The 19,696-nt window shown below is 37.5% G+C and overlaps 1 protein-coding gene and 1 long non-coding RNA gene across 21 annotated transcripts in view; one reads left to right on the plus strand and one right to left on the minus strand.

Moving 5' to 3' along the window:
- Positions 1 to 19,696, plus strand: part of LOC116851603 (bromodomain adjacent to zinc finger domain protein 2B-like) — a 401,190-nt gene that overhangs the window by 65,052 nt on the left and 316,442 nt on the right. Inside the window, exon 1 of one of the 20 annotated variants that reach the window (XM_032831183.1) lies at positions 16,067 to 16,640. The exons of the other annotated variants lie outside the window; for them this stretch is intronic. The gene's annotated coding sequence lies outside the window, so the exon portion shown is untranslated. Of the gene's footprint in view, positions 1 to 16,066; positions 16,641 to 19,696 lie in introns of those variants that run through there. 20 annotated transcript variants of the gene reach the window in all.
- On the minus strand, positions 12,673 to 16,081 carry LOC116851605. Its single transcript, XR_004379616.1, has 3 exons — positions 15,968 to 16,081; positions 13,580 to 13,729; positions 12,673 to 13,255 (listed from the first exon to the last, which is right to left on the minus strand). It is a non-coding gene; the product is annotated as an uncharacterized LOC116851605 (long non-coding RNA).

Consider the following 19,696-nt stretch of genomic DNA (forward strand, 5'->3'; position numbering starts at 1 on the left):
TATATCAGGAAAACTGGACAAACGCTATAACTAAACCAGTTTTTCCAAACAAATTTCCACACGGGGTCGTTAATTCTTGGGCTGTAAGAAGAATCATCGACTGTGATTGGTCAATTTGCTTACTGCTTACGTCTTATTGCTTAAGTTTTTCTGTGTGTGCGGGCGCTAAGACTGTCGGAGTAGTAAGAGAGCTTTCCTGAAGTGGTGAAGTTGATCATTCTCGTATCATACTTTCTACTGCTTTGTCTTCTGCTAATCAGAGACGATTGTTGGGATCTCCAGAAATTCTCTATTTCTTAGTCAATCAGCACGTCCGAAAAATTTATCGTAGGTCAAATGAAACATTAACCTATCTGCTCGCTAATCGACTGGTCATTATTCTCGCCATTTTAAGTGGTGTCTACAATGAGAATTTAAGTCGTAAGAAATTGACCAATCACAGTCAAATATGAGGAAAATAATTGATTGTGATTAGTCAATTTCTTATAGCTTAAGACTTAAAGCTTAAGTTTTATAACTTATGGTTCTCATTGTAGACACTGCTTTAGACACTAATGGATTTATACTTTACATCTGTGTATACTTTACTTCATACTTCTTACCGCTTATTCCCATTATAAACGGCTCTTAAAGTAACGGCCTTAAAGTAGTGGCTCTTAAAATCCTAATTATGAGTCTCAGTATTGAGTCTCAATGTCGTCAAACTTGATTCATTAACGTATTAAAAAAAGTACATGTTATGATTAAAACACGAAAAATATCTTCTATATTCTTCAAAATGTTTTCATAATTATATTCTCTAAGATCACATTCATAAACATTTAAGAAATATTAATATTTAATATTAATATTTAAGAAAAAAAGCTTTTTTATCGACTCTTTAGATTTACGAAGTTGTTAGTAAAAGTGTGCTATGCATATACCATTATTTTATATAAACTAAAATAATATGAATATGTATATTATTAATATAAAATTATGCATCGTATAACTTATAGGGACGCGAAATATTTGCTGATCCATGATTGGCATTTACGCATAATCGTTTCTAATTATAATTTTTTAATTTAGAATCAATTGTGTGTACAATATTAGATCTACAAGATCTGAAAGAGTATTCGATTGCTCATCAACTTAATTAACGTTAAGGTAACATAAAGGATTCGAGAAAATCTCGAAACAACGTGAACCCGTTTACAAATTTTGATTTTACTGCACTACTATCTTAGCTGAGGCTTTTCTAGATCTTTGAAAACAAAATATGTTTAAAAATATTTATTTTCAACAAAGTCATGCACTGAGAGAAATTATTCGATGAAAAATTAATAGATATTTCCGGTCAAAATACTGATAAATTTTTATATTCGATATCAGTATATCCGATTAAATTTAATCATATACTTCCGATCATGATGGCACTTCATCAGATAAAAATATAAATCGAAAAATTACGAACCGATATTTTTCATCAGATGTTTCCTGATCGAGTATAAAAATTTATCAGTATTTTGATCAGAAATATCCGTTTGTTAATTTCTTATCGAACAATTTCTCTCAGTGTGGATAATTGAAAGTTATTCTGGTGTGACTGAATCAGATATATGTCTCAAAAATATGATTGTTATTGACGCGGAGTGTTAAAACTATGAAGTTTCTTGCTTATATTGGCATTAATAGTTCCCCTTTTAGTGTTTGATCAACAATTTTACGTAAATGAATGAAGTTTACTTTAACCTTAAGCGACCTATAATTAAGGCCGTACTTTATCTAACTGTATCTTCCCCCTCCCTCTCTCCCGTTCCCTCCGTCTCTCTTCCTCTCATCTCTTCTCTCCCCTTTTTCTCTGAGCGAAATCACGGCCGGTTGGCCGCGAATTGCGCCGGGCCGCGATGAATAAGGACCTCGTCGTGGATTTACTGGCGCGGCGCGGATGATTGGTCGCTCTCCCTCCGCGACGGTGGCTCCGCGAAATTTGATCCTCGCGATATCGCGGGCCGAAACGACGGCGCGGCGATAACCGCGAAAGTCCGCGATGACGCGACGCGCTGCACTCCGGCCCGCGGCCGTTGTATATATCGCGCGTTGTAAATCAGCCGGAACAACGAACGCGCCGTCGGTAAACGTCCAGCTTGATGTAATTTATCTCCGTACGAAAACGATAATTAGTCCGGTCGCAACGCAGCGCGACCGCTGGCGCACACCCGGCACTTTTATATTACGAGACGCGGGACGCGCGTTTACTTCGCACGGCACAGCACGACATGACGCGACGCGACGCGACGCGGCATGGCACAGCCGGACCCCGCAGTCCTCTCCGATCGATACATCGCATCGCGCGGCGCCTCTCGGGACGTCTATCCGCGGGTGATTTGTGCGCGGCGATTCATAAGGAGTTGTCTGGTGCCTCCTCGTGCCCCGAGATTTTCGATAGCGATCGCGTTAACGAGCCGCGCGATAAATCGACGCGGCGCGAGCGAAGAGCGGCGAATATACACGACTTAGGGACGCGGAATATGATATCGATACTATTTATTACGCCTTCGTTATCGAGCGGCTCGAGGATCGTCGCGGCAACGACGGTGTGTTCAGCGAGATAGCGATGGAGGAAATTCGCCGCGATAAATTAACGGGGATATCGGTGTTTTGAAGAACGACCTGAGCGGCCTGCACGAATGCATGGTGTGTGTGGCTGCTTGTGCGCGCGCGGATCGTATTCCGAAATTTCGTAGGAATTATTGTCTTCCGAGTACTTCCGTCGCTCCGAGTACTTCCTAGCGCTTCCTGTGTGTGAGCCGGGTTTCACCTCCATTCAATACCAGGTACAAATCTCTTGTGCTGGAATAATGCGGATGTGATGCTTTTGCAAGCTAAATTGTTAATGACAAATCTAACTTAATGTCCTTATTTTTTAATCACGAAGCTCTTGAATTCAATTCTGTGTCAAAAAGTAAGTATATATATATTGAGTTAACTGACAAGGAAACCTATACAAGTGTCCGCCTTTGATTTTCATAAACTTGTAATATATTGTACTTTAAATCAAAATAACAAGTACGTTTTTTATTATATGTGCCCTTTCGCAAGTTTGTGAAATAAAATATCCCTTTGAAGAAAATCGGTTTTTTTCATTTGAAGAGAATATAATGAAAACTATGAGATAAAAAAAATATTTTGAATAAAAATTGTTGAATGGTTTGAACAGTACTTTACAGAAATTATTTGAAAAAAAAATTTTTTTTTTTAATATTTCCCTCACTACTTCTTTTTATTATAATTATTAAAATAATTTCTGTAAAATACTCTTCAAACCATTCAACTTTTATTGAAAATATTTTTTCTATCTCTTATCTTTTCATTATATTCCCTTTGAGTGAAAAAAACCGATTTTCTTCAAAGGGATATTTCATCTCCTAAACTTGCGAAAGGGCATATACAATAAAAAAACCTGTTATTTTGGTTTGGATTGTTATTTTGATTTAAAGTACAACATATTACAAGTTTATGAAAATCGGAGGCGGACATTTGTGTGGGTTTTATTGCGAGAAAAAAGTATTTAAGTGACTATACAATCATGAAGGAATTATCATCAAGATAATCATTTTTGGAATAATTTCGAATTTTCTAAACATTACACTCAGATTTCCATTTTACATTTTATATGATATTTTGTATCAATAGATTGGTGCAAAAATAATTGCGGTTTTTACGTATAGAATATAAAGATTGTGTTTTTTCCAATTAGGGTCAAATGTCAAACAACTGTAGAATGATCAATATTGAGTTCTTCTGCCATCTCTTGAATTGTTTTTTACATGTGTCCGCTCCAATAATAGTTCTTAAATCATTATTGTCTTATAGTTGAAGGACGTTCCTCATCTTCAAGGCTTTCATTTCCATCATGAAACTTCTGGAACCGATGTTGAGCTATACGTTCACTAATTGACTCTTCGCCAAAAACAAATTTCATATATTTCTTTAGCAGTTTCTGTTGTGCTTTACGTACGAATTTAAATTCATACACTCGCGCAAATTTGCTTTTTTTCCATAACTAATTTAAGAGGTTATATCCAACAATATTAAAGACTGAAAACAATAAGCTGAAATCAGCAGTGCCAATTTCATTGTTTACAATGATGTATTACATGACTAAAATGAACAAAAGATAACGATAAATAGAAAAATCGGCGCCAAACTTAAAATGATAAAAACCGCAATTATTTTTGCATCAATCTAATACATTGTTTTAAACAAATTTTGATAATACTTTTAATGTTCTCTACATATTTTTGTTTCCTCATTTTATGTGATAAAAATATGAATATATGAAGTATTCATAAGCCATATGAAGTACTTATAAGGGATGCAATCTTGATAAAACAACTAATAAAACTGCTGCCAAATTTACGCACATTGGCTATCAGGGAAGATATAGTTAATGTCCAAAATAACTATAGTATTAATGAGATTAACTATTTTTCTCTCATTTTATATGTTCCTTCCGAATATGAACTTAAAGATGTATTGTCTTGAGGATTATATAGTCCTTGCGAAAAGTACCTGGAAATTAGAAATACGCTGATATATTTATTTACCATATAAAAACGTATGTATACATATACGATACAATTAAATAACAATATATTTTTACTTTAACATTACGTTTTTCTAGTTTATTTACTTCACTTTAGTTTATTTCTGACTTTTAAATTATTATCTCTGAATCGCACAATGCAATCTTGCATGCATCTTTTTGAAGATTTAAAGTATATGTACAGAAAATTTGAGATTTCTATTATTATTTTTTTAATTATTTTTCTTTTACTAACGGCGGCAACATTATATATTTCCATAACACCATGAATTAAAATGTTGCCAATTAGCAGAATAACGTCAAATAACGTATTATTGACGTTATGAGCGTCATTGAAATGTCATGTAATATCGTGTTTGCCGGGCTTACACACTTCAGAGTGGAATAACTTTTCACATGCGGACTCTTGAATCAATGTCAAATTGTTGATCACCACTTTTGCACGCAATATAGATTAATCTCCAATTTTCTCATTATTTTTGAGGTATGGACACTCTTAAATAAATGCATACGCTAGAGATTAATTGATATCATGGTAATTCGGACTGCGCAAATTCTCCTCGCCTCCTCGAGGGATACTTTGCATCGGAAACCAAGTATCGGCGATCATTAGCTGTTTTATCGGACTATCGCGAACGCGCAAGGAGCGCACGTCGATTGACGCGAGCGCGACGAGCGACATAAGTGCGCGTTAATCATCGCGGTGGCGGCGAAAAAGGAAGGGGGCAGGAGGAACGCGATAAAATAGTCGCGTGCGTTTAATTTAATTTCGTGCGGCGAGAGGGCGACCTTTCGTTCCGATAAAATTGCGCGCTCATTTCTGCGGTCCGGTGGAAATGTCGCAACGGCGACGCAGCTGCGCCTTCGGATGCACGGCGCGCGCGCACGGCCGCTCGTTACGGCCAGCTTGTAATTTTTGATCCGTCGCGAGCGGGCGAGGTGATGTAACCGGCCACGGCGTCGGCGGCGGCGGACAGTGACGATGCACCGGCGGCGTTCGCTCGTTTCGTTATTAGAAGCGGACGTTTCAACGTTAGAGAGGGAGAGAGAGGGAGAGAGAGGGAGGGAGAGAGAGAGAAAAGAGAAAGAGGTCGATGTTACACGGATTTTTGGATATTCTTGAGCGTCCTAATGATAGTTGGAGGATTATTATCTTGGAACTTGAATGGTTTATATTCTAATATATCACTGGCGCGCGCAGCAATAGTGGTATATGATGTATAAATATAGAGATGGGATCGCGCGCGTTCTCGAGTATTTATTCTTCACGAGTTAGGCGGTTATAGAATTCTGCGATACTCCTCTCCCAATGCGCCTCCTCCGCAAGATCCTCCCAAGTGTGTGAGACGTTTATTTTTAACAGCGAATAACCTCAAATAACCTCGAGGTTACTTCGGATGTTTTATTTAAACAGTCGCGTGTGCACAATCGCTCCGTGCGAGCGATTATTATTTTTATATCATCGGCGCGAAGTGCTCTCGGCGATCGATTTGTTTCGATGTAATCAACGAATTAACGAGATTAAAAATACGACCCTTTTTTTTATTCGCATCACCGTCACGACACATGAGAACCGCGCGATCTAAATGATAACCGAGTTCTCTCTCTCTCTCTCTCTCTCTCTCTCTCTCTCTCTCTCTCTCTCTGCATGTTTCTCTTCCTAATCTACCAGTCGTACGAGTTTATTTCGCCCCAGAGATCTCGCAAAAATATATCGCGGGGGCGCGCGCGTAATTACTCGGGCGGAACGAAATCCGGTAATTCCAACACGCGGATTCGGACGACCCGCGTGCATACTCGCGCTCGTCGCAGCCCGCAGATTCGCAACTTTCGGACCACCCTGGCTCGAATTCCGCGACTCGTTTCCCCTCCCCTCGTTCGTCCTCCTCCTCGCTCGTCCTCCCGCTGCTTCTCCACCTCGCTCTGGCCGACGAGAGCGACGGGGACACTTATCGTGTTCGTGTCGGTATGACCTAAGTTAGGTATGCGTAGCGTGCTAGCGAGAGAAAGAGAGAAAGACCGCGTCGCCGTCGTAGTTGTCGTCACCCGTTCCACCTCTTTCTCCTCCTCCTCCTTCAGCTCTCTCACTCCTCCTCCCCGCACCGTTCAACTCTCCTCTCTAGATCGCGTGTGCGCTCGTCGTTGCCGCCGCTTCTGCTCCCGCTGTGACTTTATACTCGACCACTCACACAGACATATGTGCGAACATATATATTGGGCCGCGCGTTCGACCGCATTCGGACCGTGCAACTCCGACTTGAAACCGCGCGCACACACACACACACACACACACACACACACACACACACACACACACGCACACACATGCGCCCGAGAGCATGAGCGCGCGTACTAATGGACGCGCACGGATGCGCGATAGTGAACGCACACGCTCCGCGAGAGATAATCGCCGAATACACGTGCGCGTGTACAAACGCGTATGTTCGTGTGTAACGTGCGCGAGGATACGGTTACGTACGCACCGAGCGACGGCGGAGGCACGAAGGAGGAGGAGAAGGAGGAAAAAAAGAGGAAGAGGCACGGTGAAGGGACGCGTTCGTACGCGATTTCGGAGCAGATCGCCGGGTTGGATGTTGGGCGATTAATATCGTTCTTTCGATTGCTTCTCGATTCACGACGGCGTTGCGACTTGCGATCTTGCCGCCTCGTTTCGTGGCAATAAGAATGTTTCGCGGCGTTTGGTCAAATAAGAGATAGATCTACGATATGCAGGGAACAAGTGTCACGAAAGGGATAAAGCGTAAAGAAAAGGATATTGCAATCGTTACGGAGATGGAATGTATTCAAACAATAAAAATATTTTAGATTAGTATAAATAAATATTATAGTATAAGTGGCAACACAGACACATGATTAATTGCGTCACACCACTGCCATTTCATAGATGGCAACAATATGCAGTTGAATTCTTTCATGTGTCAAAGAAAGATATGCAGCGATTTAAGAAAACGTTTTATCAGGTGCTGTTAATATTACTGAATTCATGTAATAGTGCAAATAAATAAATAAATAAATATATATATATATATCGATCAAAAAATAATTACATGGGAGATGACAGGTAATTTTAATATTTATTTAACCTTTTATAGGGCAAAACTCCTTGGATATGACAAATGAGTTTTTTCTTTTGAACTTCATTAAAATAGTCCTTAGAAATATTTTAATATCATTTTTGAGACTGAAACAAAATTTTTGATAAGAGATATCAACGGTATAACTGTTGTACCAGTGACCATTCAGGGAAAGCGTTTAGAACCACTCCTGATTCTTTCCACTGCTGGTACGACTTATGTACCAGTACCCTATAAAGAGTTAGTACTGCATCTCTGTAGAGAGATTATATTTCTTGTTTCGATGTCATATTTTTGAAAGGGATACAATTTATGAAAAGGACATTTCTTCCAGCGCTTATAAAAATAAATATTCAGAGTATTGAAAACTTTCTCTCTTTCTAATATCAATATAAGATTCGTCAGAACTAGACACACGAATCATGCAGTACAAAAGGTATCTTTAATTTTTTTGTTCATCTTGCTATTAGACAACTGTGATTAACGTACCTACCTAATTAATAAGTTAAACTAATTTTTTGTGATTTTATATTAACTTGATTATTTTTATGGATTGTTTTTGCTTTGTTAATTATTAGAGAGTTTTTTATTCATCATAACATTAGCCAACTTAATAATTATTATAATTAATAAACGAAACTGAATCTGATATTTTGTAATATTTTTAAATCTGATATTTTGTAATATTTTTAAATTCTCATTAATGTTACTTATAATGTTTTATGTTAGATTATTTTTTTATTAACTATTTGAGAATATCTTTTATTTTAATATACTGTTTCTTCTATAAAAATTAATGACGTTTTCAATACGAACAATTTATAAAAGGGACAAAATATTAAAAAAAAATAAAAGATAATTAACTGTCGATTATTGTTATCTGATAATTGACGTTTCTAAACCAATTAATCTATTTCTAAAATGATTAATCTGTTTCTAAAATGACTAAAAGATCAATATAGTTCTTTAGTTTATTTTATCCTGAACAAAAATGTTTCCTTTAAGCCACTTCTCCCCCCTACATGATATAAAAGTTCATCGAACCAATAATGCTTAACAAAAATTTCAAAAAACTTTTTGTTTTTCTGAAACATTTAATTGTAAATTTGTATTGTGCAAACGTACGTGGAACTTTTATAATTTAATAAACTTCTGAGATAGTTATGTATATAAGAGAAAAGTTTAAAGCTCCTGGCCCCTCGCATTGTCTATCTCTTTTTAATGACATTAGAAGTGAGAAAATGCTAAAAATTCTTGCAAAATACATTAAAATAAAAATATATATCTTGCAATCGATTAAACAAATGTGTAAGATATTCTGTGCTCTCTTTCTCTAACAATCAATAATTTGTTGTAAATTAACGTGACATATAATTTATCTTCTTAACCTATTTCTTTGTCTATTTCTATTCAGGTTAATTTACAATAAATTATTGATTGTTAGAGCAAAAAGAGTTCTGATACGTTAAAGAATTTCTGCGGTCAGTTTGGATTAAGTGTCAAAAAATCTGTGAGAATCAATAATTTCTATTTTAATGAGTTAAACATTGCGCTCTGGATTTTCCATTTAGTATTTGCTATATAGGATCGACCATCTTGGATTCTATGCATTTTTTCAGTATTATCCTCATTTATACTGAAGATTCTCAATTCAACTATTTTATATTCTCTCTAGTTATAATATTTTAATATCAACTGTTTTATGAAGGACTATGAATCCAAATCTTTTATATTGGTTCCGCCATTTTGAAACTCTAATATATGTTATTTTATTCATAAAATCGTAATAAATGATCTTGGAAAATCGTTATTACCTTCATTTCTGTAAATGCTCGGTTGAAAAATGAAGCAGCTGCGATCTACTGCGCGATCCTTAATTTATGTGATTTTCTCTAAACATATGTTGATTTTTAGATGTTCCTTGGATCTCCGGGAAAAACACTATATGGTTTTTACATAATTCAAGGTATATATGATCTAATGCAACTCGAATTTTACTTACGACTTGAGATAAAAAATTCGTACTTTACCGACATCCTCCTTTGGTGTTAATATTGTTTCTTCAATTATACTTTTTTGATTCGCGACGGCGTTGCGACTCGCGATCTCGCAATCTCGCTTTGTAGCATTAAGATAACCGACGAAAGAGCATGCACACACATACACATATTCCTATCACCCAGCCAGTCGTTGGCTGGTAGTTGTTGCGATCCCATGTCATATCGAAGAAGTGCCGAGCGACGCGCGGCACAATGATGAGAATTAACTATTTACAGTGAATAATATTAGATCTGACGGGCGTTGCGCCTCGACACGCGGCGAACGCAACGAGGCAGACAACATAGTCACGCTGGAACGTTGAAAACATTAATTCGTTACATTCGCAGCGCGCGTAGCCCGACGTCGTATATCTCGCAAATTGACAAAATCTTGATATACCTTGACGGGATTCGCGGGCGTATCTCGGAGATACTTGAAATAAAAAAAAAAAAGAAAAATACGCGAGTAAGAGCATTTTTATGTCACAGCGTGTCGTTTCGGGAATGATGTCCCGCATAAATGTGTCTTGTATAAACAAAGAAAGACGCTCCGCGCGCGATATTAAATCATATTATTCAGTAATCATCTCTCGATATATGACTTCGGAGTCGAAACGGGAGTCACCCCGCTTCGGATGCTTCGATTCTGTGCGCATGCATAGAGAAAATATCGTAGAAAACACCGTAATGGTCGTGTTCAGATCATATATTTCATTTTATAACATTTCCTGCAAAGTTGGACTATACGCTGACATTGTTGTATAAATTGTAGTATTACTGCAATTAATAGTATAAAATGCACTTTTATTATGGAAATAGTAAATTTTTTATAATCTACCAAGTGTATACAATATAAAAAATCTTCAAGGAATCAGAATAATTTTGTAGAAAAAGTCAAACGTGCATAATACTTTTATATAATTATATAGCAATTTTGGTCATAAAATTTCTGGTATGGTCTACTCTCTAAATTTCTTGAAGTGAAAATCTCACTCGAAAAATAAAGTGAGTCACTTGAATTGGCTTCTTACTCTTGAGAATTTCTTCACTTTATATTATGGAGTGAATTTTCTCTCAACAAATGGAGTGACGACCGTTACTCAAGCTAAAGTGACTTTTCACTCGTGAAAAAGTGAATGATTCTTAGCAGTGGTTCAATAGATTAGGCGAGTGACTCAAGAGCTATAGAAACCTTAGGTTCAAGTTCTACTAGTCAGCGAATTTTACTAAATTATTATACATTATATTTAGTTAATTAATTAAATGACATACTATTAAAAAGATTGTAATAATTAGAGTTATTAGCAACCACAAACACAATAGAAGTAGAGATTTTTTTTTACCTATAATCGTAAAAATTCATTCTACTTGGAGTGAGATTTTCACTCTAGTTGGAGTGAAATATTCACTCTTATTAAAAGTGAAGTGTCTCATTCCATTCAGAGTGGCAGTATTTTCACTATTGCTTGGAGTGAATATCCACTCGTTTAAAGTGAAACTTTACTCCAAGAAATTTAGAGAGCAAAATTTTGTTGTAACTTTTGCCGCGTAATATTTTCTCCATGTATCTCACATTTTATCGATTTTTTTCCGCTTATCTGCGGATCTTTCATACGACGGAGTCGTGTTAGATGTGACTCCGCCGCGTTAATTGACTGCCACAGTAATCCTTCATTCGAGCGAGCGAGAAAGAGAGAGAGAGAGGGGAATATTTTATTCCGTCAAGCTTGAATATATTCGGACGTTAGAAACCTCGCGACAGTCAGTCGATAGCTGACCGTTGGAGTGTCGCGAATCGATTAACGCGAGCGTAAGAGCCGGGTATCGCCTCGCCCTCCTCCGTTTCTCCGTCTCTCTTTCTCTCTCTCCTCCGTATCGCTCCAGAAAGTCTCCCTCTCGACCGCGCTATCACGATCGGCACATCTCGAGTGCCCATCGCTCGCGCGGCCTACACACGAGGTTTCGATTTTCGAGAGGCATATCGAGAAACACCGGCGAATCCCTCGAGGTGACCTCGGGGGAGAAATAACTACGTGGCGGGGGACGAGAGATCGACCTTGGGCAAGGTGATCGGAGATCGATGCGCCTTCTCGATGATAGCACGCGTGGGACAGAGATTAATGGAAATTCGCGAGCTACCTTGTTCTCCTCCCCCGCCCTGGATATCGTTCGTCGACGAGCGTTCCTCGTTTGGCTCGCTCGGGGAGTGATTTTCGAGCCGGAGGCGGTGGCGACGGTGGCGGTTGCGGCGGCGATATCGAGCCACACGCGGCACAATATAACGCGATATTAAGAGGGAGACTACTGGATCCTGATAGTCGATTCTTTAATAATCTCGAATAATGCACCGCTCGCGCTCGTCGTCGTGGCAAACAAAGTACTGCGAGAATTAATATGGTCCACTACCAAAATAGCTTCCGCGATATTAAAAGCCCGAAGCGTTTTGCATTGCGATTTTGGCAACGGCGACTTTTATATTTTATGCTTCTGAAAAGTATTGTGTTCCAATGGTGGAAAAGACGGTGGCGTCCTTCGCATATTAACGGAATTTACGCGTTTTTGTCACACGCACGACATATGTTTTTGTACTTTTTATATTACGAATTGAAATTTTGGTTGAAAATTCTGCTGAACTTAAAAAACAACTTAGTAGACTTTTTATTTATATGATTATTACGATGTGGGATAATCGATGGTGGAAACTAAGAAGACTAACAATTACGTCTTATTTACGGAGGAGAGGGGGCGTCTATTAGCTTGCATGACGATCTGTGATGTCAAGGAGGGGAGAGAGTTATAAAAAGATTATGGAACATCACATGTATTCTAAACTTTTGTATAAAAAAATATTATATTCTATAAAATAATTTAATTTTGGGTCAATAATAAACATTATAATTTTGAAGTATTTATTTTTTAAAAACATACTTAACTTTTATTAATTAAAATTATAAAATAAATAATTTGATATGTCTAAAAATTATTTGTATTTTAGTAAAAGACGATTTAGTAATAACAATTATTACTCACAATATTAAACTATTTGTTTTTATTTTATGTGAGTGCAAGAATAATATTATATGCCATGTAATATTGGAGCGAAGCCGAAACTTTGTGGTGAAAATTGTGACAAAAGGCAGAGATAAAAATATTCAAATTTCACGCGACGTAATTGTTAAATGGCCCGTATAATTCTTTTAATTACATTTATGAGAGATAAATGTATCGAATTAATTATGAAACTTACATCTTAAATTTATAAAAATTTTTGTTGCGTTGATGCAACAACCAATTTGTTAAAAGTTACATCCAGAGTTCTATATTATATTTTGCATGATATTGTATGCAGCAAATTTCGATTATTCTTTCTTATATTTCTATTTTGTAATTTTATGTAGTAAACATGAGCGTTCTATGAACCATTCGTAAGTGACGCAACCTTTACAAGTTGACTAATAAAATTGCTGGCAAATACTCGTACACCTGTCTATCTCGGTACTATCTGGGCAGGCCATTGTCCTACTTCAATGCTAAAATTATATAACATTATTTTCTCTCTACGCTCTGCACTGTTGATATTCTAATTGTATTTCATTTTCCTAATGTCCACGAGCAATACATTACTTGTGTTGTTTATTTAACAACAGATAGAATATATGCGAGATAAGTAAATATTAGCTAACTATAATAACCAATGCGATAACAATAATTATTTAATAAACATTAAAGTATGATTAATGTATAAGTAGAACAACAAATTTCTTTTCCTCATAATCCCTTGATTACTTTTATTTATTAGCGTTAGAAATATGTATATGTGTAAAAAAAAAATATATATATATATATATCTACACCTGGAAATATTTAATGCATCGTTGTCCGTGACTCATCGTCCCGCGTCTCCCGTAGTGACTTCCTCATTCTTGGACCTGCACCTGTTTGCTCCGTCATGGCATTCCGGATACTAGTTCGTGACTAGTATCCGTTCACTAAGAGTCGTATAGCTACAATTCGGTCGAAAAAAAAAGAACAGATATTAATTAAAGCGATTTCGCCGAGAGCCCGATTGAGCATTTCAAGAAGTGGCGAAAAATCTTGTGGAAGTATCTCTCTCTGCCACGGGGAAAAGTATGCAGACATGTGAGACCAAAACAATTGAAACATGTACCAAAACGATTGAGAAGGAGAGTAAACTTACTCCATCAGTCGCTAACTGTCAGTGCTTCACTGAACGCTGCGAACGATCACAGCAATCAAAACATCACGGACCTTCAAGGCGGTAAAACTTGCCTTTGTGCTTCCACGGGCCTTTCCGAGTGTTACATTACGTCTCGAGCCCCGACGAACGACACGCATACCACGGACTACGTGTAGCGGACTACGTTATTTGTAATTCCCTTCGGGTGATTAAAATATTTTGTTGGCCCTTGATGTACTTAATCAGGCTCTCGTCGGCCTCGCGTGATTTAACACGTATATCTTTAATCGAATCGTGTCTGCGCGAGTGTCAGTGTCAGTGCCATGACGGAGCAGTTAGGATGCTGGATCGAGAAGTCAGGATGGAGAGCAGAGAACGCGGGGACACGGACAGTGATACAAGTTTTAGAGAAGTTTTTAGTGTTTGACGAACTTAGTGAAAATGAAATATCCCTGAGTTAAAATTTAGGTCGGCATTCATAGTCCGTCGTTATTTGACAAATAAGTGTAGCTTTATTAATCTTTTATTATTCGTTAACCTGTACTTATTATATTATTTCGAACAACAAACATTGATTCCAACAGAATAACAGAGAATACAAATTCCTATAATTATATTCTTAAAATTGAGAATATTGATCTTATAATCCAATATAAATTATATGCTGAATTGCACGTCTAATAATCCTCCTTGGGTCGCGAGTGCGATCTTGTTTATATCTATCGATACTTTTTTTTAATTCTATTTAGTTTGTTATCGTGCGGAATTCGATTAAATCTCTATTGGTAAACAGAATTTTTGGACACGTTACTTGTTATCTTTGCTTTTACAGTTTTTTCCTTACCAGCTCTTAAAAGCTCCAAATTTTATCAAGACTTTTAATTTCAAAAAATAAAAAAAGGAAAAATGGGAAAAAAAATGTATAGTGTTTTTTTTATTATCCAATCTCATCTTTATCTTGATATTATATTTATTTAATATTTGCTTTATTTATCGATATGAAGGAAACGACAGTAAGCATTTTGTAACATTAAAGGAACAATAGGCTATATAGTACTTTATTTTGAGATTCTTTATTATAGTTCTTCAAATTGAATAGAATCTGTAGAATTAAGAGAATGCTAAATTTGAAAATTTTATTGATAAAATATCGATTTCTCTCTGCAAAGTTTACATCATATTAGTTGCATAGAATTACAAGTGCTTTTACACACTGAAAGTACGTATAATGAATTGAAGCATTGCTCAATATGTGACGAAAACGATGAAAAATTTTTAAAATTGACATCTCGAGTTGTCACTTGACGCAAATATTTACTTGATACAAAAGTTTTGCAGCTATACGTATCGCACGTGCGTTTATTCCGTTAACGAAAATTTCAAGGAACATTTCTTTAAAACTGATTGTAGAAACTTCAAAGTATACGAATGGGGTTTGCAGAAAGATTTATATATATATGTGTGTGTGTGTGTGTTTTTTGCTAGCAAATAAAACAACATTATATAAGACCTATTTGCAAGAAATATAAAAAGAATCGTATCTACATTTTTAGAGTTTGTCATCCATTTCAGCATTTTCTTAACTGCCCAAATTAATTTGACATGTTTAAAAAATGTTTCATGTACATAAGATGTTGTAATTTTTTACATACATAAGATATTTAAAACTAAAGTATTTAACACATAAAGTGAAATTTTACTTTTCTATTTTTTATTTTCCCAAAACAAGTTTGTAACTTTGAGGTCACATTGGACAGTTACTATCGCTGTCAACATGCTAAAAAAAAAACAGCTGTATTGTGACTTTCATTAGACAAGGCGGGAGCATTCATGTTGGAGATAAATAATGATGAAACTGGATTATGACTTTGGAGTGGGCAGTAGAGAGTTAACGTAGAATCAAAATTTCGACTCGAGATACGTTTCCTTCAAGCAAATTCTTCGAAGCTTCTGAATCGACGCCGGTAAAGAACGGGGAAAGACAAAAATGAAATACAGAAACTTATCGCAAAAGGAGTTGAAGTAACGTCATAATGTTTCCTACCGTTAACACTTTGACTTTACGGCCGCTGTTACGTACGCGCGACTTAATTCCGCCGTCGGTAGTCGCCGGTGGAGAAATACTCGTCGACAATAACAGTCCATAGTTGCAATATCATGAGCGCTACACAAGGACAGAGATTTCCGGATTTATAAACAAGGAGATTGTTTGCCCCCCTCTCTTTAGACACGTTCCAAAGCGACCTCTGGACAATCTGCCGGCGATTTTTCGCGACATGTGCGGCCGTCGAAGTATTCAAAGCCGCCGTCGACGCGCAGTCGACGCCTCGGCCCACAATGTATCCTAAGCCGCGCGCAGTGACGCGACGTGAATCCACGCGGTGTCATCGCCGCATATAAGCTCACGCATTCGACCGTGTCTCGTTTCTTGCGGCGTTGCTCGTAACACGCGGCTAGCAACACGCCTACCGGCGAGCGCGCGGTTCTTGCCCAAAGCCCGGAGTATCGTATTGTCGACTCAGCCGCCGTCACTTATCGCACCGCCGGCACGGCTTACGATTTATATCATCGCGAGAGGAAGACGTCCGGCCGCGAGAGAACCGCCACCGTCGCCACGCAGTGAATAAATCTCGAATGTGAACGGGCGTGTTTGTCAAACGACTCGATGTCACGACGCGCCCGGCTGATCGGCGATCAGGAAAAATATGCGCGCCTTTGTAAGTGAAAAGATATCTCGTGCGCCGGAGATTAATCCCGCAGCCAGCGATAAGATTATAATAATTGCCGTGAGTTATACATTGTGAAGAAGTCGAGGGAAAGTCTATGGCAGACCAACTTATGGTCAACCTGTGTATTACTTTTTCGCGGAGAAAGAAGACGAATTGACGTGACAATGGCTGCGTAATATACATATGCGCGCATTTATCTACGGCTGATGTTACGTATACTGTAAATGTGCGAGTGTATGCGTATTACGGAACGCAGCCAATGACATTGATGCACGTTTCTATTGCTTCACCAGAGTTTAAATCTTTGAATAGAGTTCAAATTAAGATTCAGTCGACGTTGGTAGAAATTCAATATAAATGTATTTTGGTTGATGGATATAGGACTTTTGATTTTCATGAACCAAATTGGATTCTTAAGAACCAGAAATTTTGATTTTCTTCAACTAAAACGCATTTAGTTACGTGATTCGTACATTAAGACTGTTTAGTTCCTACAAAAAGTCCTTGTCAAAAGTCTGGAAATTAGAAATACGTTAATGTTTCCATTTACCGTATAAAAATTTACCGCATGGTATACATACGTACGATATAGTTAAAAAACAAGTTTTTACTTTAACATATTTTTCTAGTCTATTCACTCATTTCATATTATTTCTAGTTTTTAAGCTGTTATCTCTGAACCACAACTTCTCATACATCATTTTGAGTGTTTAAAATACGTGTATACAAAAATCTCGATTTTTGTCATTAATTTTTAATTATCTTTTCCTTTGCTAAAGATAGCATCATAAATTTTCACAATAGCGTGGATAAAAATACTCCTAAGTAGCAGAACAGCGTCAAATGACGCTTTAATGACGTCTGCAACGTCAATCATACGTCAATCATACGTCATTTGTCTTCATTACGTTTGCTGGTTTTACACCTAAAAGTGCAGTAACTTTAAATCCAGGTTCTGAATCAATGTCAAATTGTTTGTGTCACTCTTAGATGCAATCTAGTTTAATCTGCAATTTATTCAAAATTTGTTCATTATCTTATAAGAAGTATGGATGATACATCCTTTATTCAGTCTTATTTTTCCGTGTTGCGCTGCTTGCTAGATGATTCTTAGACTGTTGACTACAGTACATAGCGATTCAATGATTTCGCGCTGATGTAGTCGGTGCTATAAAAATCACCTGACGGACTACAAAAAATACTATGGCGTGTCGCGGGTTGACTAAGTTCGATTTATAAATATCATCGATGACCTGCGAGATATCATGTAGACTTTTTTTGGATACTTGGACGCGTTTTCTCTCGAACAGAGATACGGTCTTTCTCTCGGTCTTTCTCCTTTTCTCTCATCTGAATCCGATATCTCCGTCTCAACTGATAACCGATAACCATATATATATTTAGGACATATTTGAAGACGTTCCTGTCGGACTCGACAACACTTCGATAAGAGAACCCAGAAGCGTTTTCTCTCTCTCTCTCTCTCTCTCTCTCTCTCTCTCTCTCTCTACAAATAAAAAAAATACAAATATAAATGTACAAATGATAATTAGAAGCGCTACGTTTAAACCGAAAATAACATGAAAGAAAGAACTCGTTTAAGCGCGGTTGGTCGAAAAGATCGTGTTGTCTCGTTCACGACGAAAACTCGAAGCTACAACTAGACATTAAAAAGCGGATAAAAGTTTATCGTTGCGCTGTCGCGATAAATTCGATCATAGCGATAAAGCTAAAACGCGTCAAGTCGTGTCGCGTCGCGGAGGCAGCGCGACGTCGTTAACACACATACACATAGTGTCGTAAGAGAACATTGCCGTGCGAGAAAGAAACTGTTAATGGACTCGGGACAAATATGGGAAACTGTCCATTAGCCGGCACTTATGACGCCAGCTAGATTTTATTATTCTCGCGTTTTATCAACTATTGATAAGGATTTGTTAATTAATCAGTTTATTTTTATCAGTTATTGTTTATTATTTATTTATTTTCTTTAAATTTTCACACACTTTAATATTTAATCAAATCCGTGCAAACATGTATTAATTATTTATCTATTGTTTATTGTTTATTTATTCCCTTTTAAATTTTCATAAATCTTAATATTTTGATTAAATCTGTGCAAGTGTAAATTAAACTAAACTAACCTTTATTTGTTATATTAGTTCATTCAAACAAAAATTCAAGTTGAACGAACAAACGTTCGTTAATTTAAATTAAATTTAAAGAAACTTTTTCCTTTGTTTACACTAAGAAAAATATTTAAAAACTAATAAGTATTTATTAGATGGATGCCATTAACATGTTTACTTCAATCAAAATTCTCTTCATTTAAATCGAGTATCGCTTATTTAAACCGAATAAATAAAATAAGTAAACCTAATACGAATAAATAACTCAAAGATAAACCTATAAAATATTTGTTAATTTTTAGATATTTTTTCTCAGTGTACCTGTCTGAAATGCAGTGCGTCGCGTCGTTCAACGTAACCACAAGAGCGCGTGAAAATATTTCGGAGCGCGCGGAGAGTTAAAGAGAGTCGCGACACGAACGACCATTTGTATCTGCGAGCCGGTTGCATGATTATGGAAGAATTTCCGCGCGCTCGCGATCCACGTGTGCGTGTGTGTGTGTGTGTGTGATATGTGTGCGTGCGTGCGTGCTTGCGCGCGTGCGTGCATGTGTACGCGTTCCAAACCGCATCGGCGATAAATTCTCTCTCTCGATGCGCCGCTCGGAAAGAGGGTTGCATCTACTCGCGCGCTCCCCGGCTTCCTGGTGCTAATTTAATACTTTGTAGCTCGAGCAGCACGAGAGATACGAGGTATTCCCCGCGAGTTTACCACGTATCCGCTCTTACCTGCGGGTTAACCCGAACGTCCAGGGTTAATTATACCGCCCCCGGCGGGGGCGCGCGCGGGGAGGACTGGGAGATGGGATAGGTGGTGGATAGGATGGGAGAGAGGGGTAAATATTTCATATCCCGTGCCAGGGGAATCTTCGTTCCGCACACGAGCCGCACCCATGGGAGCTCGTCGACGGCCAC

This window comes from Odontomachus brunneus, unplaced genomic scaffold (genome assembly GCF_010583005.1).
Source record: "Odontomachus brunneus isolate Ranch 3 - 2012 unplaced genomic scaffold, Obru_v1 Obru_scaffold_180, whole genome shotgun sequence".
Taxonomy (NCBI): Eukaryota; Metazoa; Arthropoda; class Insecta; order Hymenoptera; family Formicidae; genus Odontomachus; species Odontomachus brunneus.